Source organism: Camelus ferus, chromosome 1 (assembly GCF_009834535.1).
Source record: "Camelus ferus isolate YT-003-E chromosome 1, BCGSAC_Cfer_1.0, whole genome shotgun sequence".
Lineage (NCBI taxonomy): Eukaryota > Metazoa > Chordata > Mammalia > Artiodactyla > Camelidae > Camelus > Camelus ferus.
Genome location: NC_045696.1, coordinates 104,219,068 through 104,244,179, shown reverse-complemented (window position 1 = coordinate 104,244,179; position 25,112 = coordinate 104,219,068). Strand labels below are relative to the sequence as shown.

At 42.9% G+C, this 25,112-nt stretch overlaps 1 long non-coding RNA gene across 1 annotated transcript in view; it reads right to left on the bottom strand.

The window, feature by feature from the left end:
• LOC116665963 overlaps window positions 1–25,112 on the bottom strand; it is a 163,740-nt gene that overhangs the window by 77,893 nt on the left and 60,735 nt on the right. The gene's annotated exons all lie outside the window — the stretch shown is intronic.

Below are 25,112 nucleotides of genomic sequence, written 5' to 3'. Positions count from 1 at the left end.
GAACACGGGCTTTGAAATTTGACAATCCTGAACTTGAATTCAGTGTCAACTAATTATTATTTAGGTGACTTTAGGCAATTTCTTATCTGCTCCATACCTCCACTTCCTTGTGTGTAACGTGGGGTTAATAATACCTAACTCTCGGAGAGGTTTGGGGAATTCAGTTAGATAATGGGTGATAAATGGTTAAAACAATGTTGGCCATTTATTAAATACTTCATCAACTGAAACTTATTCTTGTAAACTAGCGTATACTTGGATGTGAATGGTAAATGAGTTTCCAACTTGCTGTCATTCCTAGGGTACCTATAAAGTTCACCTGGGATACCCTAAATTAAATACGTTTGCCTTGGTTTTCACAAATAAATCAGGAATGGCGAAATTATAGGGACTTAGAGTATCTTGGAACTCAGTGACCTTGGAGAAACATCACCCATGAATGTCATTACCATTTCTTTAGGCTTCCAATAGCGTTAATAGACCCACCCACAAATATTTTCAGAGCCTCTACCAAACCAGTGTAGGGGCAGGCTGAGAGGAGGGGAGGGTTGGATACAACATAGCAGGGTGGGGCAAGAGTGATTCTCACCTTCAAGGAGGTTTAAAGGAAAATAAAGACCAATGCCAAGAGAGTCACTTCACAATTCAGGAGTACTCTGCCCCTCCCCGCTTATGTGTTTCAATAATTTTTAAGTTATATTAATCCACATTTATCTAGGATATATGCCCTAAGCACTGTTCCAAGCATTTCACAGGTTTTTAACTCTTCAATCTTCTCACCAATCCTCTGAGGTCCATATTAGTATTGTATCTCATCGTACAGATGGGCAAACTGGCACAGAGATCACGTGTCTTCCCGAGATCTCACAGGTAGTAAAAGGCACAGCAGGGGTACACGTTCCCAGCCCGGGTCACCCTGCCTCTGCACAGCAACTGCCACTTCTGATCAATGCTAAAGGCAATGATGGTGAAGATGATAATAGCAAATGACAAACTGCTCGCAGGCAGACAAGTCTTAATGGACACTTTGTGATGTCCAAAGCATTGAACAGATACAGATGCCTCCATACCTATATGTCATTAAAATTAAAAATTATAGTACTAAGTGAAAATAAGTCACAACATTTTCATATATACTGAAATTAAAATAGCTTTTCTTTAGATATTATGATTGCAAAATTCTGGAGCAGTTATTCAACCTGAACCTTTTGCAATGTGTTTTCTGAGACCCTACTTGGCTGGTGACCTAATACATGTTTGGTGCCTCCTAGCCCAGAGGGCAGGGTCCAGGCTGGATGCTTTACTCTCTCCAGTCCCAGTAGAGGGCAAGTTCCATCTCTACAAAGGTTGGTTGAATGAATGCTTAACCATGTGTTTTCCAGTCTGGTTGGGTTGCCAGATAAAATGCAGGATGCCTAGTTATACTTGAATTTCAGATAAACAATTAATAACTTTTTAGTATAAGTATGTCCCGTGTCATATTTAACTGACATTCTGTGTTTTTGTTAGCTAAATCTGGCAACCCTACCCTCTAGATATAGGAATTCACAGAAAGGAGAGTGAGTGTGGCTTGGAGCCAAAGGGACTGTCCTAGAAGAGACAGAGGTTGAGCTGACTCAGTAAGGAAACATAAAGGACAATGTTAATGGCACCCCCTGGAGTTGTACAACCCAACGACCCCGAGAGATGAAAGGCATTCCTGGCAGGGAAGCCAGCACGGACTAAAGGTTGAAATAAGCATGGCAGGATGGAAGACAGTGAGGAGGACAGCTGTCTGGGGCACCTACAATCCAGCATTTTCAAACAACTTCCAGGTCCTCAGTGCCCATTTCCCTCCATGCTTCCCCACGAAGCTTTTGACCATGCAGTCTCTCTGCCTGGCTCCCTCCTTGTGCACTGAAGACCTCCCATGTGTCAGCTGGTATATCTCTGCCCCAAATCCCTATGTGTCAATCTTAACAAACTTCACAAGGCTTGTGTGACTTTCCCATAATCTTCCAGCATGCATCCACCAATAGTAAAAGGAAGTAGAGAGGAATCATGTGATCATCCTGCATGGCCATCATTTGGGGTCCTGCCTGCCCATGTGAAGTCCCCTTAACCTGTGCCTGGCTTGCAGGGCTGTGGCCAGGGGTCGGTCACCTGCTGAGTATATACCACCTTGAGAAACTTTCTTCAAAAATGTCCACTGCAAAGGTTTAATAAGCCCAAGATCTGATTCACCCAGTTAAATGCTGTCCTGACCCATTCTGCCTGGGCCATTTTTTTATTTCATAACTATCTCCCTCAAGGGGGCCCTCAGTGCTGCCACACAGTCACGTATCCTGCCCCAGTCCATGCTCTCCCAGTCTCCTAGACAGCCACCTCCTCTTCTCCTCTCTCCCCACACCTCTGACATCTCTTCCCCATCCTCACTCTCAGCAGAGAATTCAGCTTCTCATTTCACTGAGAAAACAAAGGCTATCAGAAGAGAATTCGCCCCCCCCCCGCCCAGCCCCCAACCGACCTGCCCCCCTGCTACAGGAACGAGCTGCCCCTGCTCCTGTCCATTGGTTGCTGGATTCCACACCCTCCCACCTGCTCAACATTGCTCCTGAGGTCGACACTCTCCTGAATCATCATTTTTCCTCTCTACTGGATCATTTCCACAAGCACACAAACTTGATGCTTTTCTCCCACTTGGAAATATCCTCTCTTGACCCCACGTCCCCCCAGCCTCATTTCTCTGCCCCCACACCTTTGCAGCAAAATTCCATGAAAGAGCTGACTCTAGTCACTGTTTCCACTTTCCTCCTCTCATCCTCTCTTGAGCCCACTCCATCAGGCCTTTGCCCCCACCACTCCATCACACCCGCTGCCCTCCCCAGTGACCTCTGGACCCCATCTCCACGGACTTCTCTGCAGCGTCTGACAGAGGTGGTCACTCCATCCTGTTTGAAACTCTTTCTTTACTTGGGCAGCACAGGCTCCTTGGCTATTCTGCCTGGTCGGCTGCTCCCTCTTCATCTCTTGCTGTATCTTTCCTATCTCTTCAGCCTCTAAACAATCGAGTCCCCGCTAAGGCTCAGCTCTCAGACCTCATTTTCTTCTCTTTCTAGGATCACCCACTTGGTGATCCCAACCTGTCTCATGGCTTTAAATGACAACTTCCCAAACTCTCCCTTGATATTGTAGAACAATCTGCCTACATAAAATCTCCACTTGGATGGTGGCCAGGCATAACAAACTTAACATATCTTTGCTCCCCTAAACCTGTTCTTCTGTGGTCTTACCCGTCCCAGTTAATGGCAAATCCAGTTTACCAAAATCCGAGGAGTCATCATTGATCCCTTTCTTCTCTCACACGCCCATCCAAATCAGCAGCAAAGCTGTCAGGTCTACCTTTTAGGAGTACTCGGAATCCCACCACTCTCCCTCTTCCACCGTGGCCAGCTGCTGTCATCTCCTGCCTGGACCATTGCAGCAGGCTCCCACCTGATCTCCCATTTCCACTCTTGCTCCTCTACTGTCGGATCTCCACACCGCAGCCAAAGGGATCCTCTTAAATGTAAATCTTACATGGGACAAGACCCTACCTTATCAGGCCCATAGATACCTTCACAACCTCATCCACCTCCACTCTCTTCCTAGAGCTCTCAGTCACCTGGTTTTTCTTTTCTTTTCCTTTCTTTTCCTTTCTTTTCTTTTCTTTTCTTTTCTTTTCTTTTCTTTTTTTTCATCTGGTCTTTCTATAGTTTCCCCAACACAACACACCTAGCACACATCCTCCAGGAAGACTCTGTGCTAGTTATTGCTCCCTCTGCGCAGAATGCTATCCCCCCCTCACTCCGCATCCCACCACCCCAACAGACTCTCTCCTTCAATTCATCAGTTCTGGCTTAAATATCACCTTAACAGAAAGCCCCAACTAACCTATTTAAAATAGTACATACTCACACACATACACAAGTACCTACACTGTATCATCTGACTCTGTTTCTTCTTTTTCCATAACACCCAAAATATCATGTTATTTTTATTTCTTTTTTCATTGTCTGCTCATCCTTGCTGGAATGTAAGCTCTAAGAGATCAGGTCCTTTGCTCGTTTTGTTTACAGCTGTTTGGTTTACAGAGTCTAGGACACTGTTTAGACCATAGAATTGTTCAAGAAATATTTATTAATAAAATAAACAATTCATTTCCTGTGTGTGATGGTGGTGGCCACCAAAGGCAACTAAGAACTTAAGTGCCTGGCAGCTCCCCAGATCAGACAGGGTACCCAACAGCTCTAGGGAGAGTTTAGAATATCACCACTCATACTTTTAGTTCTCAGTTTTTATGTCACTTCTTTTCTGACACCTTCCTCCCCTTAATAAAATTAAGTACTCTTGCCATCTGCTCCCATAGCATCCTATGTTTCTCATGTCAAGGTAGTTGTCACATATTATAATTGTGTCTTAATTGTCTTCTTTGTAAGAATGAATATTTTCTGAAGATGCATATGGAACTCTCAGTAAGCACTTGTTGAATGAGTAGATGAATCAAGTAGAATGAGCAGAGTGTGGCCATGGCCTTGAAGCTGAGGGACTGAGCTTGACATCAAGGAAGAGGGTGCATTAAAAGGGCAGGGACAGAGTGATAAGCCTGAAATATTCATAATAAGAAAGGAGGATGGGAAGGAGGGAGAGAAGAGGGAAGAAGTGGGGAAGGCTTGTTTAATGTCCCTGCCAAGTGCCAGCAAACTAACTTCGGCCTTAGCAGCATCTACACACACAACCAAGCTGGCATAGTCTGGTCCAAAGACCTTCGAATGTAGCCCACAGCAGCTGCCTGTCTAGCTGTAGTGCAGTCACTTTTCCATCTGCCATGCTGATGAGACGTTCCCCTGGGAATTCTCTTCCTCTAGGCCGGGTGCTCCAAATAGGATGGAGTTGACTCTGATAATGGAGGGAATGTGGAAGGGCAAAGAGACGCAGAGCAAGAGACTCTTGCATGTGCTGTGGTTCTGCTGGCCACCTGCAAGCCTCTTCTTGGGCTCATCACCGCCTATTTAACCTTACTCTCTCTTGCAGTCCGTACCCTCACACTGGGACATGCAGCCTGTCTTATCCCACTAATGCCTTCCCACGGACAAGACCCAGCACAGGCCTACCTTCTCTAAGGACCTTGACTAGTCCAGCCAATACGTATCTCTCCTTTCTCTGATCTTGTCAGCATTTATTCTGAAATATGTTCTATGAATAATTTCTGAGTATATTCCACTGGTATGCTAGTAAGTACTAGATTAGCAATTAGCATTAACATCCCATAGTCAGAATTAATATGGTTTTTCTCCATAACTAAACAGTGGCTCATCAAAGGTAGGGATCATATTATTTTTTCTCTTTTGAACCTCTCAGAGAACTTACCCAAGGGCTGAACAAAACTAAGCCAGAAAATACTTCTTTAAAACTGTCTCCTATAAAGTTATGGTAGAATAAAACCAAGGAGCCATAGAAATGGTTTCCCTGTTGTAAAAGAAGGGAAGTATCTCAAAGATGTCTTTAAAATGCTGTCTGTTGCCCTGGCCCTATCTTAGGCGCGCACTGGTTCATTCCAGGAGAGAAGCTGTAATGGATGGAAGGTATGTTTCTGCTGAGTTAGGGGTTATCATGTTCCCTGCATCCAGACACCAGATTGATGGGATATGCCTCTATGATTTATAATACACCAATCTCACTGGAGAGTGAAGCACAATTAATCTTAGAATCTTGCAGCTTGTACTTAACAACTTTAGAACCTTCCCTGCGCACTTGGCCTGCATAGCAAACATCGCCCCTCCCCCAGCGCTGGGACAACAGGGCACTGAGAACACAAAAACACCCTTCTCTGCAAGGTAACAGAATGCTACGGCAAATGTTTTCTTTAGCTTTTCCGTGGCATTTCCAGAGAAAAGAGACTATATGGCAGTGGTGTTCTGAATTACAATGTTCAATGACAACAGAATCACTAAGCCTATACGAAATCAAAGCCACAGAAAGACCTGATGTGCCAGAAATGTAACTATTCAGCTTCCTTTCCCTTTTGTTTTATGTCCCTGCCAAATGTCAGCAAACAAACTTTGGTCCCAGCAGTAGCTACACACACAAACTACCTGGCATAATCTGGTCAAATGACCTTCCCACGTAGCCTAAGCATCTGCCTATTTAGCTGCAGTGCGTTCTTCACTGTTACACCTGCCATTTTGATGAGCTGTTGCCATGGGGATTCTCTTCGTCTAGGCAGGGTGCCCGCAAGCAACTAAAGCAGATGTTACCAGGTCTGTGCACTGAGTGTCACTTCACTCATGGGAATCCCTCATGTCACACCCAAAGTGAATTTACTTTTACTTTACATGTAATTCCAGCAATCTTTGTTGTCTGAAGGCTGAGCCTTCATCAAATTCAAAGAAGAAGGATTATAACAGGCAAACACAGTAACAGCTACAAGAAAGGGCATCTATAGAAAATTGACTCACCAGAAATAAAGGGGGAGGGGGTACTATGTATGACAAAAACTCCAAACATACATTATGGAGCCTCTTCTTACAGAAGCCAACCCCATACACTCCTTCAATGGAATAACCATGTTTCACTACAATATAGTCATAGGAACCCCTAGTATCCAATCATCTACATAAAGTAGGTTCTTTAAGTTCTAAGAAGTATGTCAGTATTTAGAAAGATTTCCTTCTAAAATGGCTCAAGTGGAAAATTCTAGTGCTTGAAGTGTTAACTCAGATTTAGCTAAAAGGATGTGTTCCTTAACTTACTGGATAGCCAAGGTCATGAGATTTTTTTAAAAATCTGTAATCACCTCTCCTGCTTAAGTCGGGAACAGAGGAGGGGACTCTTCCAAAGGCTCACAGACCTCAGTTCTCCAGTGTTTCACAACCAGAAAAACCCGTGATGGGAGACAACCTTAAAGTTATTGTAAGGGCTTCTAGTATGAACACGGCTGCCTAGTTCAGCTTATTTGTCCACCCTCTCCATAAAATCATGTGAAAGGAGCAAGGAGTTTTTTTTTTAATCCACAAATTCCATTTTCAGTGAAACTAGAAGCCAAATATAATCTGCCCACTCCAAAAAAATGCTTAAGGGTTGACAAAAGTGACTGAAATCAGACAGAAACCACATGGGAAGAAAGGAGGGGAAAAGAAAATTCAAGTTGTAAGAGAACTTAATGATGGCAGATCTTAAAAGTGTCAGTGGAAATAAAACTCCTCAAGGCAGGCAACTGACCACAAAGTGTGTGAGTCCACCACCTTATTTGCAGCCAGATGCAGGCACTGAGGGAAGCAGAGAGCACAGGAGGGTTCCCCTGGGGGTTCAGAGAGGAAGGGAGGACACACAAAGGATGGCACAGTCAAACTGTATTAACATCAGTCAGTCTTTTTTCAGGAAGAACAAAGAAAGAGAAAGCTTTGATTTGCGAAGCACTGTATCAGACACTATATGTAAATAGCTGGAACTAAAAAACAACACATTTAATGATAAGCAATTTTTTAAGATGAACTGGCATCACATTTGTATAAAGTTAACATAAGGTAAAAACTTAAAGAGCAGTAAAATTTACCAACATATAAACAATATTCATCAAAAAAATGTTGCTGTAAAGCAAAAAAAAAAGTACATAAATATTTCACCATGGTATTTTAAAAATTAATAAAGCAACCATCCCTCTAAAAGAATACCACAAAATGGAAATGCCAGAATTCAGGGAAGTCATGGCAAGAAAACAGGAGGAAATGAACTGCAAGCTAGCAGAACTCTGTAAAGTGATTGACAAAAAGTTTAAAAAGCAGTCAGAAAAATGAAAATGAAATTGGAAAGTTTATAAGAGAGACTATACACTGTAGAAAAGCCATGAAAGGATATAAAGGACAGATGCAAGAAACACAACCGAGATTCAGTGAAATAAAGATAGACTCAAAGGGGATGATAGCTGTGGCAGACAAAGGAGATCCATCATACACAAAATCAGAGTCCATAAGGAAGAAAACAGAAGCGATGAAACTGAATAAATAAAAGAAGACCTGACTCTCCATATCAGAAGGGTATTCCATGGACTAGGAAAAACTGAATGAAAACAGTCAGCCATGAGACATATCCTGCAGGGCTGGAGCATGAAAAAGAGAGAGGAAGAGGAGAGGCAGGAGAGCAGAAGGGGAAAGTGAGGGAGCAGGGTGTGAAGGAAGGGAAAGTGTCCCCTTGGCATCAAGGCAAAGAGATAAGCCATTAAACGGGGAGAAATGCAGACAGGTCTCAGATGTCTCCAAAGCCACATTTAAAACAGGAAGTTAACACAGTTATCATCTGCAGGATAGCCAGAGAGGACTTGTGTGCCAAGGGTTTTTATACCCAGCAAAGAATGTCCTTCCAAAAGCAAACAAAGCTGACAGTTTTGAAATCTTAGACCTTATGGAATATTGTCCCATGAACCCTTCCTGAGGAATCTACAGGAGATCAATCATCAGCCAACCAGAAGATCATGGAGGAAACAAACCACAGCAAAAGAGCAAGTGAAGAGCACTACGTACCACAACCGCAAAATTAAGACTAAACATTGGATGTTAACTAGATTGAGTGCAGGGATCCTTTTGCAGTATTTACAAGTAACGTATCATTATGTTGTACCCCTGAAACTAATATAATGCTATGTGTCAATACCTCAATAAAAAATAAAAATTAATTAATTAAACAAAGCTGGAGATTGAAGTGACAGAATTGAAATGTTATACGTCTTGTATAAATGATACAAGTAATAAAAAATGGAAAGGGGAAGGGGTAGGGAAGACAAAAAGCAGAGTAAGTTTGCAGCTTGTGGCATTTGTAATTGTGGGGGCCAAAGAATATGATTCAAAGCTGAAAAACCAAGTAATTATGTGTAAACACTTTACAAGACAGTGGTATACACTAAGATAACTAAGAGCGGATGAAGGAAGAGAGGGTAGGAACACGAAGCATATTAATTTTATCATTATTCATACAAAAGAACCAATCAATTATGTCCAGAGAAACAGAGCACTCACAATCTTATAGAAAGCTATTACAAAGGTAACCATGAGATCAAAAACACAAATCCTGCTGAATATCAGAAATGCAATTGTTCATTTAAAACAAAGGAAATTCATTTTGTAACAACTTGCTGATAAATAGTATAAGCGAAACATAGCATAAAATAATACACCGTAAGAAATTTAATATTAATATTTGTCACATTAATAAATGTAAATTGACTTATCTGTTTAAAAATATATTTCACATAAGATAAGAAAGCAAGGCTACACTCCAAGTTATATACAAGGGATACACAAAAAACAAAGTGATTCAGAACAGCTGAAAATAAAAGAATGGGCCAAGGTATAACAGGAAAAAACAAACAACAAGTAGAAGACATAACCTAAATATCAGACGAGGTTAAAGTTCAGAGCATAAGGCATTAAACAATACAAAGGAAAGTGCTGTTTATAAGGCTAAAGGGTGCAGCTCACAGTGAATATGTAACAGTTACGAATATCTACACAGCAAGACACACGGAAGCAGCAGCAAGAAACAGTACTTATAGCACCTGCAAGGAGAAACATGTTTAAAAAAAAAAGTGGTAGGGCAATTTTAGTTCCTCTCTCAATCTATGACAGATCAAGTAGATAAAAATATTAAATCAGTATATAGATGACCTAAATAACATAAATGTGCAGTAAGACTGATATATATTGCACACTATACCCTGGAATGCTCTTGGAATACACATGAGTACCAACCAGAATTTGAATCACAAAAAGACTGATTTTTTAAAAATCTTACATTCTCCATTACATGACTCAAGCTAATACTAAAATAATTTTGCTTCCTTGTCACAGAAGGTGGCCCAAGGAGTGAGCTTGATTTAATCCTCAAGGCTAGAGATGATTCTCAAGGGGGAAAGAAAATGGGATTGAGATGTCCCTGAACAACAAAGTTAAAATCATTTGAGAGTAACACATCTCTAACACGTAGAAAGAAACAGACAATATTCTCTGATCACAGCATGACAAAACTAGAAATTAAGAGCAATATCAGAAAACAAGAGATGTGGAAAAAAGAATTTAACTCTTAACCCCTGATTCAAAGAGGAAATGAAAACCGAATTTTCAGAATTTCTAGAAAACAAAAATGTATAGTCTTTATAGCTCAGCACTTAAGTGACAGAAATAAAATAGCACTCAGAGCAATAATCAAATATTCAAATTATTACACAAATAGACTATAAAAATCAAAGTAAATGAATTAAGGGTCTCATGTAAAATTTTTAAAAATAAAAAACAAAAGAAATGTAAAGAAAGCAAAAAGTCAGGTTATTAAAGATTAAAAAACTGAAATTAAATTTAAAAAGATAAAACCAGACCTAAAAAATAAATTCCAAAGTTAATTCTTTTAACTCCTACTTCACCCCTTATGCAAATATTAACTCAAATTGTATCAAAGACCTACATGTAAGAGCTAAAACTATTAAAGTCTTACAAGAAAACAAAGGCGTAAATCTTTATGACCCTGGATTAGGCAATGATTTCTTAGAAAAAAAACAAATGCACAAGCAACAAAGAAAAGATAAATTAAAAATAAAAATTGTGATTCAAAGAACACTACCAAGAAAGTAAAAAACCTCACAGAATGGGAGAAAAATATTGCAAATTACATATCTGACAAGGGACGTGTATCTAGAAGATATATATATATATATATCTAATTCAACAACAAAAAGAAAAAAATCCTAAATGGACCAAAAATATCAATAGACACTTCATCAAAGAATATACAACAGTAGCTAATAAGCATAAGAAAACAGTTCGGCATCATTAGCCATCAGGGAAATTCAAATCTAAACCACAGTGAGATACCAGTTCATATGCACTAAGATAGCTAAAATCAAAAAGATAAACAGTGAAATCAGAGAATCAGAACCCTCACAGTGAGGGAATGTAAAATGGTGCAACCACTTTGGAAAACAGTCTGGCAGTTCCTTGAAAGGTTAAACACAGAGTTACCATATGACCCAGCAGCTCACTCCTAGTATATCCCCAAGAGAACTGAAAACATATGTTCATATCAAACTTGTATGCAAATATTAACAACAGCTTTATAGATAACAGTCAGAAAGTGTAAATGACCAAATGTCCATCAGCTGGTGAATGGATAAATAAAATGTGGTGTATCCATGCAATGGAATAGTAAAAGTAATAAAAAGAAATTAAATACTGATACATGGATGAACCTCGAAAACATTAAGGTAAGTGAAAAAAGCCAGTCACAAAAGATCACATACTGTATGATTCCATTTATATGAAATGTCCAAGGTATGCAGAAAGTAGTTACGTCCTTGCCAGGGGATGAGGGGGTTACTAATGGGTGACTGCTAATGGATGTGAGGTTTCTTTCTGTGGTGAGGAAGATGTTCTAAAACTGACTATGGTAATGGGTGCACAAATCTGTGAATATACTAAAAGTCGCGGAACTGTGCACTTCTGAGTGAGTTATATGGTATGCGAATTACACCTCAATAAAGCTGTAACTAAAAATAGCAATAATACAGAACTCGAAAGTGGGGATACTGCAGTGCTATTACCCAGGTAAACAGCACCACTTTAGGTGTTTGGGGAATCATCAAAATGTTATGAAAATAGTGGAATCACTCACACTGGCTTCCCAATAAGCAAGAGAGAGGTATAATAAAGGAATGTAGTAAGTCAGGGGGATGGGAACAATATACTTTTAGCCTAATATTGAATGTGTGATTTATATTTAATCTTACATTCTCAATTATATGACAGACTAACACCAAAAGAATTGCAGCATCCTGTCACAGCAGGTGGCCCAGTGAGTGCGCTTTGATTCAACACTAGCTAAATCCTTAAGAGGAAGAGAAAATGAGGTTGACAGTTCACGGAACAAAGTTAAAATCATTTGAGGGTAAAAATGGTGGAGTGTAATGACCAGTCAGGAGAACTGGGTGAATCCACATCATAGGTTCTTTTCAAAAAATGACTTCCTTCCACAGAAAAGGTTTGTAAATGAGAAAGGGGAGAAAGAGAAGAGAGAGAGTGGGGAAAGTGTGGAGGAAACAGCCTGTCCCATGGAAGTGGGAAACGATGCACTTACTCTCCCAGCAAGGTGGTCAGCACGGGATATTCTCCTGTATCCAACCTCCCTCTGAGCCCAACCTCAGCCCTGGCTCCCTTCCCCCTGCTGCTTCCGGGTACTCAATATTGATGGCTGACAAAAATTAAAATGTCCCCTCCCCACAGCATTTGCATCTTCCCAGGTGTCTTTGAGAGACAGAAACTAATTCCCCGTGTGCATCTCAGACCCCTTTGGTCAGCAGGCAAGAAGAGAGGGTTTCTGAGTCTGTCTCCTGCCCCTCAGATCTCACCCTGAGGCACCATGCCTTCTTTCTTGGCCCCCAGCTGGGCTCAGGAAACCCACATATTGGCCAAGTGAGATGATGCCATTTCCATGGCTGTCGCCTGTTCCCCTGGAAACTCCCTGCAGAGAGGGAGCACATCTTCCATCTCTATATTCCTTGTGCTGAGCACACAGTGGGTCTTAACAATTGCCTTATGAATGCATGCGTTATGGACTAAATGTCTGTATTCCCTCAAAGTTCATATGTTGAAATCCATCCCCAATGTGATGGCATCTGGAGATGGGGCCTCTGGGAGGTAAAGTTTAAACAAGGTCACGAGAGTAGCGCCCCCACGATAGGAGAAGTGTCCTTATAAGAAGAAGAGAGACCAGAACTCCCTCTCTCCACTATGTGAGAACAGAGCTGCCTGCAAGCCAGGAAGAGGGCTCTCCCCAGGAATCAAATCTGCCAGCACCCTGACCGTGAACTTGCCAGAACTGTGAAAAATAAGTATCCGTTGTTTAAGACTCCCCATCTGTGGGACTCCGTCACAGCAAACCAAACTGGCCAAGAAAGCACATATTAATTAGTGCGTGCAGGCTTTGGATCATTTGGGACTTTTTGTGTTTCACACTCAAGAGACATCTTATCCAAACTCTGTAAAGCAGCAACGAAAGTACAGGGCTGGTATCAGACAGTGTGGCCCAGGCCACAGCCCGGTGAGATGCAGAGAGGTCTGGAGCCCAGCAACCCTGATGCCCAGGGCAGAGCCTTTCCCATGTCACTGTGATGCTTGCCCTGGTGACAAGAGTCAAATGACGGGGGAGGGTATAGCTCAAAGTGCCAGAGCGCATGCTTAGCATGTACGAGGTCTTGGGTTCAATCCCCAGTACCTCCTCTAAAATAAACAAACAAACAAACCCAATTTCCTCCTTCCACCACCGGAAGAAAAAGAAAAAAAGGAGTCAAATGGAATGCAGGACCAAGACTCACTAAGGCAGGTCAGAAGGGGTCCAGATATCCCTCTATGAGCCAAATGCCTATATAGGGGGCCAATGAGCACCCACCTGAGCCCTGGCCCCAGCCCCTGCTAGGAGCTCTCCATTACACAGGTCACGTCCCTCCCAGAACCTGTTTCCCCAAATGTATGGGTATAGGACCAGAGGGTCTCAGAGATCTCTGTCTGCTCTAAGTGTTTCCAGTTCAAAGATGGACTAGAGAAGAGTAACCAGCATTACCCGCTCTCCACCAGCCCCTAGAGATAAGCCAAAGTGTTTGGAGCGAGTGGTTGGGTGGGTGAGAGACTGGGTGGGAGCCTCCTTAACAAAGAGAACAAAGACACACATCACCGAGTTAGTACCGCCCAATGCCACTCCATTTTTGTCTCAGATGAAACAAACAAACAAAAGTTACACTCAGTTAACTATGAAGCTGTTAGGCCCTGGCTAGCATTTATCAGTTCCTGGGAGCTGTGCCACCAAGATGCTCATACAACAGAGGGAGCCAGGGCCTCTGATACAAGGCAAATTCAGAGATTAATTCCAAAGAGGCGGTTCTTTGAATACACATATCTGTCAAAGCTGAGAAGCTGCCCAGTGATCAGAGAAAGGGAAAAAGGCCCTGAAAGGCTCCCTGAGCAACTCCTAGAACCACTATGGATCTCTCCACAGGTTTCTAGAGGAAATTAGCCACCAGACACACTGAGGAGCCACGCTCCCTTCCCACCACTCCCAGACATCAGTAAACAACTAAGGGTGCTCCAAGCACAGGAAACCCCACATCCTCCAATTCCCTGGGCCTGTGGGGGCAGATGGAACCGCATGAACAGATATGCCTCAACCTTCACTGGCTCCTGTCCACCCCGGCCTGCTCGTACAGAAACTCCAGTCCCTTGCAGTTCCCCTCGCCCAGTGTGGTTCTCCCAGGGGCTGTATCTGTGCCCTCCAACGCCAGAGGTAGCTGACTACTGGCAGACACCACTGCTGCCCCGCCCACATCCCCCAGCTACCTGCCAGTCGTCCTTTGCTGGGCATCTGACAACCAACTCAACACAAGTAGGCTTGCCAGGCACTGCATCTCCCCTGGAATGAGTGAGAGAGAACTTGATGGACAGGAATTACTCTATTCTTCCATACGCCAAGGGCACAGCTCAGCATGCTGGCTCCTTCTTTCTTAGACAAATTTGTTCAACAACCTCCAAAGGCATCATGCAAACGGGCTTTTGGCAGGCCTGTTCCAAACTTGTTCCAGGCATGCTTAATTTCTTGTTTAGACTCTGGCTATACATCTCCCTACCTGACTCCCCTGCTCAGAACTCTCCAATGGCTCCTCGCGTCTTCAGGTAAAACCTTAAACTCCCTGATGTACACAGAGCCCCATGGCGTGAACAGAAGTATCCTTGACACAAAGCTTCACAGAAGGTGTGAGGTGTCCTCTGGGAGGCAGTGCGGTGTGGTGGTTAGAATCCAGCATAGACACTGAGGTTGGGATCCCAGCTCCACCTCCTAACAGCTGGTTTACTGCAACAAGTCCTCTGCTTGTCAGGAGATCCTCCCAAGCTGCGCAGTCTTGCTTCCCCCTGCCTCCTGCAACCCCTGGGACCACTGCTCGACCGGCTTCGGCTGCTCCTCCTGGTGGTAGCTGCCGGAAGCTTCTGAAACAAAGCCAAAGAAATCAGCCACCAAAGACCTCCAGCTTGGGTTAAGATCAAAGCTTACTTTGTTTGTTCACAATGGTGGCCACTCACAGTGGGGGTTTAACCAAGTGATACCCACAACAGATGGACCTCAACTAGATTCTCTTCTTAAGCTCACCTAACACGGGATTCTGTGTACATAATTACAGTCAGTCCTCCAGCGTCAGGTCTGTCCAGTCACTGGCTTTCATGATTTCACTGTTCCGCTTCCATATCTTGTCTACCGGGGAACGGAGGATGGGGGACAACAGGACAGCTGGCATGCAGGCATCATGGATGTGATGCTACGCAGGGCTCTCCTGAGGCTTGTGGGACCTGAAGTGCTGACCTTCACATCCATTTCTAGTCCCTCATTCCTCTCTGAACCTCAGTCTTCTCATCAGTAAAACAGTGTAAAGATATGAACCACCTCTGCTTATTGTGAAGATAACAGGAAATAATATGTTAAGTCAGTAGGAGGCAGATTATGGGAAACTTTATATTTAGGACCTGTGCTGACAATAAAAATACAATGCAAGCCACATATTAATGTTAGATTTTCTAACAGCCCCATTAAAAAATTTAAGTAAACATTATCAACATAAATCATTCTTTATTTAAATCTACATATTCAAAACATAATTTTAACATCATTAATTAAAAACCTAATGAGGCATTTCATGGTCTTATTTTCTTTCTTTTGTGCTAGGTCTTTGAAATTCTGTATGTATTGTACACTTACCACACATCTCAATTCAGAGTGGACACATCTTAGGCGCCCAGTAGCTACACGTGGCCAGTGACTGCCACACTGGACAGCATAGCTCCAGACTAAACTTGGACTTCACTCTACAGACAACTGACAGCCATGATGGATTTTTCCCAGAGGAGCGAAATGAACAAAAAAAAAAAAAGCAGTTTAGGGAGCTTTAATCTGGCCTTGGATGAGGGGCACAGCTGTTCTGCCTCAGTGGTCCAACCAACAGACCAGGAGACAGCAACTCTATTTGCTGTCTCCCTGGCACCTACAAAAGACCTGCCTGAGAGTCTTTGGTAATTGGGTTGGATGAAACCATCAATCAATAAATCACCAGGACTGGTGACTGTCTGGATTTGCAGAGCGAGTTAAAGAGAAGGGTCAAGATGAATCTGAAGGTCAGAGAGTGGGATTAGGACAGAAGGATGGGGCGCTGCAAGAAATAAAGAGGCTGGATGAAGAACTGGGGAGGTGGCAGAATGACTCTTCCTTAGAGCTGGTAGTGCTCAGTGTGACAGAAGGCTGCTGAGACTAGATGACTGGTTAGAGAGGATGAGGAACTGGAGCTTGGAAGACATAAGTCAGTCACTGGAGCGGCAATTACCGGTGGGGGCGGGGGGGGGGCTAGGAGGCACTGGGCACTCCTGAGCCACCGCAAGGGGACGGACATAATGAGAAAGTGAGATGCCAGTGATGGCTTAAACCCAGGTAGCAATGAGGGAAAAAATTCAAGTTCCTGTGGACACTCGAGTTCTCAGATGCTTGGAACAGCTGGGAGCGGGCGGCTGGAGACAGGAAAGACCATTCAGAGAAGTCTTGAAGAGCAGGCTTTAGACAGCTGCTGTTTGCTGAGGCAGGGCATCCTTCATCCCCAGAGCCCTGGTCAAACCATTTGCATTTCATTATCCAATTGTGTTCTCCTGAGACCCAGGGTGAGACTGCTCAGCAAAAGCAGCTGCTTTCACATTCAACAGTTTTAGATCAAAGCCCGCGGCATACTAGCTCTCTGTGTGACACTGGTAATGAAGAAGAAGGTCTCCCAGCAGCTCAAAGAAAAAAAATAATAATAATGAACTAGAAGATTTTAACACTCATCCAGAAGAAGCTTGCTTCTCGATATCCGAGATTTCCGTGAGGGTGTGTGTCAAGGACGGGAAGTGTCTGGGATAGTGAGCTAATGTGGTCGGTCATTCCAGGACTGAGCGTGCTCAGTGAGCTGCCCATGACGGGGTCACCATCAGGTCTCCCTCACACTCAGCCTCATTTCCACTTCACTAGCTTTGTTCTCAACAGCTCCAAGGCTTTGACTGTAGTAATCCAGCAAAAGTTGATGTGGCTGAAATTATAGCAGCTGCAGTGGGAATGGAAAAACTGGAAAGACAAGAAAGGCATTTGGGAGGAGGAAAAAGGCAGGGCTTGTGGTTTGAGGGAGAGGGAAGAATCACAGGGGAGTCCCTGCCCTGAGTAGGTGGCTGAATGGTGGGGCCATTTACTGAGAGAGGGCGCACTGGAGCTAAAGTATCTGAATATGACGGAGATAGAGAGCGCAGCTTTGTAACTAATTTTGAGCTGACTATGAGATAGCAAAATGTTAAGCAGGCATTTGGATATTTAAGTGTGGGGTTCATCAGAAATTTGGGCCAGCGATAGAAATTTAGAATATATCGAAATATAGAAGAGATTTAAAAGTGAGGGCATCAATGAGATTACTTAGGGAGTGACTACGGGGATAAATGAGAAGACCTAAGACGCAGTCATAGGAAACTCAGGACACAGAGATGGAAGAGGAGAGCCAACAAAGAGATGGAAGAAGATGATCAGACAAATAGGAGGGAAAGTGGGAGAGAATGACTGTACAGACAGCAAAGGGGAGAGTGTTTCGAGGAAGAGGAGGCAGTGTGTCCAAGCTGCTGAGAGGTCAAGAACAACGTGAACAGAAGAGTGCACTGAATCTGGCCAGACGGAGGTGTTGGAGAACTTTGCCAAGAGCAGTTTTGATGGAGGATAAGGGTAACATCCGGACAGGGGTGGCTGGAGAGCAAGTGGGAGCCCAGAGCGTGGAGACAGAATGTGGACACACCCTTTCAAGTTTTGTGAGGCAAGTGGAGAAGTGAAATAGCAGTTGGACAGAGATTCATGGGCAAAGAGCATTTTTAAGGAACTGGAGAGAGATAAAAGAAGCATTTCTTTTATCTGCTTTATAAATTGGCTGTCTGGAGTAAGTTCTCATTTGAACACCGTGTTCTCAGGCTTTAAAAAAGTGTATTCCATAGGACTAGCTGTTCCGCGAGGTCCTTTCTACATCTGTCATTCTAAAGTTCTACAACTATTCCTTTTTCAAAGGTCAGAAAGAAAATATTCAGGACTGGTGTCTTAGTCCTTTCAGGACACTATAACAACCTACCATAGATTGAGCACCCTGAACAATAAACATTTACTTCTCACGGTTCTGGAGGCTGGGAAGTCCAAGATCAAGGTGCCAGCAGATTTGTCGTCTGGTGAGAGCTCTTTTCCTGGTTCAGTAGCCATTTCTCTCTGTGTCCTCGCAGGGCAGAAGGAGCAGGGGTTTCTTTTATAAGGGCACTAATCCCATTCATGAAGGCTCCATCCTTATAACTGAATCACCAAAGCCCCCCATCTCCTAAACCATCATAGTGGGGATAAAGCTGCAACATATGAATTTTGAGGGAACACAAGCATTCAGCCGATAGCAACTGGTATCTAAGCAGCAACTCCTCTTCTTCTCAGTCCATTTGGTCCTACTTTATTCATTCCTTTCCCTACAAGGTGAGCACCACGAGGGCAAGGATTTTTGTTGTTGTTCACAGATACACAATAGTATGTGCTCAATAAGTGTCTGCTGAATGAATAAACAAATGGATGGATTCAGTAAGTCATCAGAGTGTCTACACACGCGGAACTCATTCAGCATTTACACAACAAACATTAAGCATCTGACGTGCGCCAGGCTCTGTGCTAAGCACATCTCAGTCAGCTTCTCCTTAAAGTGGGAGAAAAAATTCTGTTCTGCCTGCTTCACAAGACCATTATGAGAATCAAATGAGAATTGTGGGCTGAAAAAAACTTTGCAAATGCTGTAGTATCTTAGAAAGACAAATGTTACTACTAAACATGGCTTTTGCCCTCAAGGAGTTTGTGTCAAAATTAAAGAAATGAGACACACAGGAAGTGGGTGAATCACTGTTTAGCATGAACCAAAGTGTGCATCGGGCACTGGGGGTTTTTTTATGCCTTCTCTCACCTAACTTTACACCCTTGCCCTGAGGTGAGCACCATTACCCCCACGATGCAGATGCAGAAACTGCTGTCTGAGAGGTTAAGCAAATTGCAGAAGCTACTCAAAGAGTGAGAGGTAAAATTGAATGAAAATCTAGGTCTGTCTATCTCCAAAAAACGTTACCCTTCAAAACTATTTTCTTTTGCACAAAAGTAAATCCCAGGAAGCATTTAAAATCATGTCCCTGAACACTGGCAATGAGACGAGCGAGGGAGGCAGGAACTATTGTTTACTGCATGTTCATCGAACACTGAGCTCTGTATTTGTATCCCATCATTTATTTCTCATTTGTGATATAGGGTCTACCCCCATTTTGCACACTAATACAAACATCAGCTGAAATCCCTAGTATTTACTGATACTTAAAGTTGGCTTAAGCAGCTCCCCTCATTGTGTGGAAAACCTAATGCTATTTTCAAGATTTTAAAAAATTCCTAGGGTGTTCACATTCTTGAGGCAAAATTCCAGTTCCAAACAGACTCACCTCACCACACCCACCACCTGCAACTTAACTCCCCCATCTGCTGGGCACCAAGCAAGATATAAAACGCAGATCCTTGCATTTCACCCAAATCACTCACAAAAAGGCATTACAAAGTGTGTGGCAGGCTTTGCAGTACATCTGGGGATTCAGAGTAGTTTTCCATGCCAGCAAAGCAAACAGCTTCAGATTGACTATCAGGGGGATTAAAAGGTACAAACTACTACATACGAAATAAATAAGCTACAAGGATATATTGTACAACACAAAGAATATGGCTAATATTTTATAATAACTATAAATGGAGTATAACCTTTAAAAATTGTGAATCTATATGTTGTAAACCTAAAACATATATAATATTGTATATCAACTACACCTCAGTAAAAAATACATATATATGCATGTATCTAAATTAATAACTCAAATAATACAAAGGTAAAAAAAAAAAAAAAAAAACACTGACAACCAGACATCCCTGCTCATCATATCCTTTGTTCAGGAGCCTCTGGGGGTTTCTCACTGTCCATTTTTCTCTGGAGGCTCCCACCTTTCCTTCAAAACACTCTTCACATGTGAATTCCCCTGGTGGACACTTGTAGAATTTCCTCCCAGCACGTTTTATTCTAAATCCCCACTCCCCTATCCATCCATATGTATCCTGGGGGAGCTGCAGAGTTCTTACATGACCCCAGGTGATTGGTCAAGATGTGGTCGTCAAATCCACACTCAGCCAGAGACCCTTTGCTAGGATTTTTGGAATTGGGACCAGAAAGGTGATCAGGTCAGCCCCTCCGGTCACTGAGGCTGTAACATGTAACTCTCTGGAGGTGCTGGCTACCATGTTTCAGCAAGTGAAGAAAGTCATTTTGCAGGCAGGGAAACAAGCCTCTTTACAAAGAGGAGCCAAGAAAAGAAATAACAAGAGATGAAGAGAGAGAGGGAGTCATGGCAACATCCGAGATGCGTGTTTCAGAGTTCTGGGAGCCCAGCCACGTTCCCCTATCTCTCTGCCTCCTGCCTTTGAGCAGCAAGAACTGTGGGAGGATCTGAACTGCTGGTCTTCCTTCTTCTCTCCTCCACCAACCTTTGCATGGAAATGAGAGTGGTAGAGAGATTTATCCCTTCATCCACGGGAATTATGCCAAGCAGGTCAGAAGACAGAATCAGTGAAGAACTCAGCCAATTAGACCACCCCTGCGTAGATCTGAGTAAAGCAAGGACACACTTCCATGCTTCCCACCAGGTGTCCCTATCCAGCTCTGTGGAGAATCGAGTGTCAGATTCTTACCACCACCCCACCCCCAGCTAGCAGCTCTGGTGCCCTCATCAGTCATCCCAGGATACACAAAAGAGAACAGAATCTCGAGGAATTTAAAGAACTTGCCAAAGTCACAGTCAGTAAGAAACAGACACAGAATCTGGGGCCAGATCTGTGTGTGTTTAGCTAATACCATGTGGGGACAGAAACACAGGCCCAGGAGAGCAGGGCTGGTTGTGCAGGGATGGGAGACACCCAGCCATCTGGATCTACTGAGCTCTGCCTTTTCCATTACTGTTATTCCTTTCTCTCCTTCCTTCTTCTGCCCCCTTCTACATCTCTTTCTTCCTCCTCTTTCCTTCTCCTCCAAGCCTTCTGGGGCCCCTGGACTCCAGTTGGCAGGAAGGGATACAGGTGTCCCCACCCTGAATGCTGACTATCCCTCTGAGTCCTGTCAAGAGACCTTGACCACTGACTCATCCCCGAGAACAAGACAATCTTTGTGCACAGGTCACTGTGCTGCACTAAGGACAGGTCACAGTGGAGAAAGTTCTGAGTGAGAACCAGAGGAGACAGAAGAGGGCAGCCCTTCCCTCACCAAAGTCCTTGAATGGCCTTTCCAGGCCAAATCTGCATCCTCTCTCCTCTTTCTTTGAAAAGCAGAAGCTAAGCAGTTACTCCACAGTCTGCTACCTATGAAACAAAATGGGTGTTCTGAGTTCTGCACACTGTAATCCCAGCATCCCTCTTGGTCTCCACCTGGTGATTGGTGCAATCTTTGGAAAGTCACTTAAGAAAACAAAAAGTCAAAAAATGTGAGTATGGATGTGTGCTTGCACAAAGGAAGAGGACCATCAAATGCATCAAAATGTTCCTTAGTAGGGATTTTCAAGTAATTCCTTCTTTACACTTTGCTATAATTTCCACTGTTCATACAATGAACCTATATCACTTTCATAAATAGAAAATCCCTCATTGAATATCTCTGGGCTCTAGTCTCCAAGGGTATCAAGTGTGGCTTGCATCTGCCTTGCTTCTGTCATAGTCCTATTTTGGGAATGATGAGATAATGCCAAAAACCACATGATCCACATCACCAACTGAGGTTACAAACACGAGCACGTTTCTTTCATTTTCCCCATTAATCACTCAAGCAGCTGCAAGCCTTTGTTAGTAAGCAATACAGCATCTGCCCTCTTAGGTCTCTCCCTAGTGGCACTTAAGATTGGGTTCCACTGTAAACACTGGAAGCCCAACTGACTGTGGCATACACAGACAGGGTCTGTTTCCCTCCCATCAGAAGAAATCCAGAGTTAGGCAGCCCAAGGCTGGACCACTGCTCAAGTATGTCCTCCAAGATCCAGGCTCCTGGCTCAGCATCCTTAGTTTATGATTCATTCTTGTCCTTTCAAAGGACAGTGGCTGTGCCTCCAGGAAAGAAGAAGGAGGAAGAGCAAAGGGTGAAAACTATTTTTTTTCTTTTCACTTGGAATGGGAATTCTGCCTACATCGTATTGGCTCTCCTATTGGCTAGAATTCAGTCACTTGACCACCCCTAGCTGCAAGGGAAGCTGGGAAGTTGAGTAAGTTCACTTTTCATGCTCTATAGTTTATTCAACCTAAGGGTTTCAGCTCCAGTTCTGAAGTCCAGGTGGAGTGAGAACTGGAAAGTCTGATCTGTCCACAAGGAAGCCTAAGTTGTCACCTGTCACTGAGTGTGTGTCTGCCTTGCAGCACTGCTGTTAACGACTGGTCCTCCACAGAGGCAATGCTGTCATGGTTCCAGTTCACTGTACAGGCCATAACGACTCACATGCTTGATTCTTATGTTGCAGGTACTCAGGCTACACTCACACGCACAACAGCAGGCCTCAAGTATAACTCTAGTGGAAAGGAGGCCATGTCATAAAAGGCTTCTCGCCTCAGCCACTCCCTCTGTCAGAAATGGCCCCTCCATGACCCTTTAGACCCCACCTGTCCCCAGAGGATGTCTGTTTTCTTACTGGAAGAACTCAGACTAGATCATCCCAATCCATCAGAGAAGGTCTGACACAGCTGAATGTCTCTATGGAGGCGATATCTCAGTACCCACAGGAGACTCCTTGGCCCCTATAAAATTTGCACACCTCTTCTCCCCACATCACCTCTGAATAGAATAACATTGATAGGGCTCATCTCCATTGGCCACATCAGGCCCTATTCTGTCCTTTACCAGGTCCTGGAGGATTTACACTTACATAACTACAAGGGCCCACACCAGGGGCTCTTCCTGAACACGAATCTACCTCAAAGTGATTTGTCATGAACACTAGATAGAGAAACACCTATGCTAAAAGTATGTCATATTCTGTTGGATGCACCGGCTACATGCAAAAGTGATTTAAGACAGAAGAGATCTAAGACTTCTAGATCAGCAAGATGGTGGCCTCTTGTGAGCCATCCTCAAAGAACCAGCAGGAATCCTGGGAAACATATCACAAATATCCTTTTATCTTCTCAACTGAACTCACAAAAAAAGAAAAGGAAATTTCCAGGGCCAGAAATACAAAGGAACTCAAAACCAGAGAGGCAAACATGTTTGCTACCTTATGACCACTTTGGGGAATCTGAGTTTTTGTTTGTTTACTTTTTTATTGAGGTATAATCAGCATATAGTAAAATGTGCAATTCTTAAGTGCAGAGCTTAATGAATTTTTACATATGTAACCTCCACCCAGATCAGGATTTAGACTATTTCCACAGAAGGCTGCCTCATGCCCCACTCAGTCAGTATCTCCCCTCAAGTGTAACTACTATTGTGACTCATCACCAAAGATTAGCTTTTGCCTGTTCCAGAATTCTGTAAGAATGGAATCGTACATTGGCTGTCCTTTTTTTGGTCTTTTATTCAACAGAATGTAACATTCATTCATGTTGTCACATGTAACAGCAATTTGCTATTTTTCATTACTGTGTAGTATTCCATCACAAAAATCCACTTCTCGTTTATCAGTTCTACTGTTGATGGGCATGTGAGTTGTTTCCCGTTTGGAACTATGATGAATAAAGTTTCTATGAACACTCCTGTATGTCTTCTGGTGAATACATGCAGGATTTGGGTTTAATGCTCATCTAGGGACACTGTGAGATGAGACCATCAGCCCAAGCAAAGTAAGGAAATGACACTTAGAAGTCCACATGAAGCCAGGACCATCAAAGGACTATACTCTCGGTGACAGTGTAGACTAGGAAAAGAAAATCTATCCATAAGTACAGAGAGGAAAAAAAGGACACTTGTATGCCTCTGTCTGAGATCTGGGTGGGGGAAAAAAATCATCCCCTGGGAACTTATGATCACAGCCCCATATTTCACATAGCTTTAAAGTTAAATTTACACTATCAGTATATCTCAGAAAAATCCCAAGTTGATGAATTAACACAGAAATTTGTTACAAAGCTGGTAATATTCCTAGAGACCCTGACAGAAGTAAATGAATAACCATTGTAGAAGGACACAATTTCATCCCCCACTGTGGATGATTCCAATAGATAGATGTCCACTGAACATAAGTTCAAAATTCAAAAGCAAATGAGGGACAAACCCACCTTGAGTGAGAGTCAGCAAACATACACAATTTAAGAGGAAAAAGGGATACTTACACTCAAGGGAGCTTTAGCTAATAGGACAACATAAGAGAGATCATAAATAAATGTGTTTAAAATAATAAAACAAAATAAAGGAACTGGGATCATATGAGGAGAACAAAGCATTTTTTTAAGCAGGCAAATTTCTTGAATAAGCAAATGCAATTCCTGGACATTAAAAATTCAGCCGTTTATACCAAAAAAAAATCTTTGAATTCTACACTTTAATTGGCTGAATTGTATGGTATGTGAACTACATTGCAATGAAGATTTTTTTTTAATTCAACCATTGAAATAATGTTTAAAAAACTTAAGACAGGTTTAGCAAAATACTCCTAGGCAAGTAATGAGAAGTAGAGAAGTAATGAACTGGGAGATGAACTTGAGGATATTCCATGGACTCGGCACAAATAGATAGAAAGATGTAAAAATATTAAAGAGCATTTGAGGGAGCTGAGGCTAAAATGATAGTGTTAATCTCTATCTAATATAATTTCCAGAAGAAGACAGAACAAATGAGGGAAGTAACACTTGAAGAAATTATAAGAAATAATGGCTGAGAATTCCAGAACTGATGAAGAGAAAGCTTCTCAGATTTAAGGACCATAATGAGCGTGAAGAAAATAAATCTAAATCAA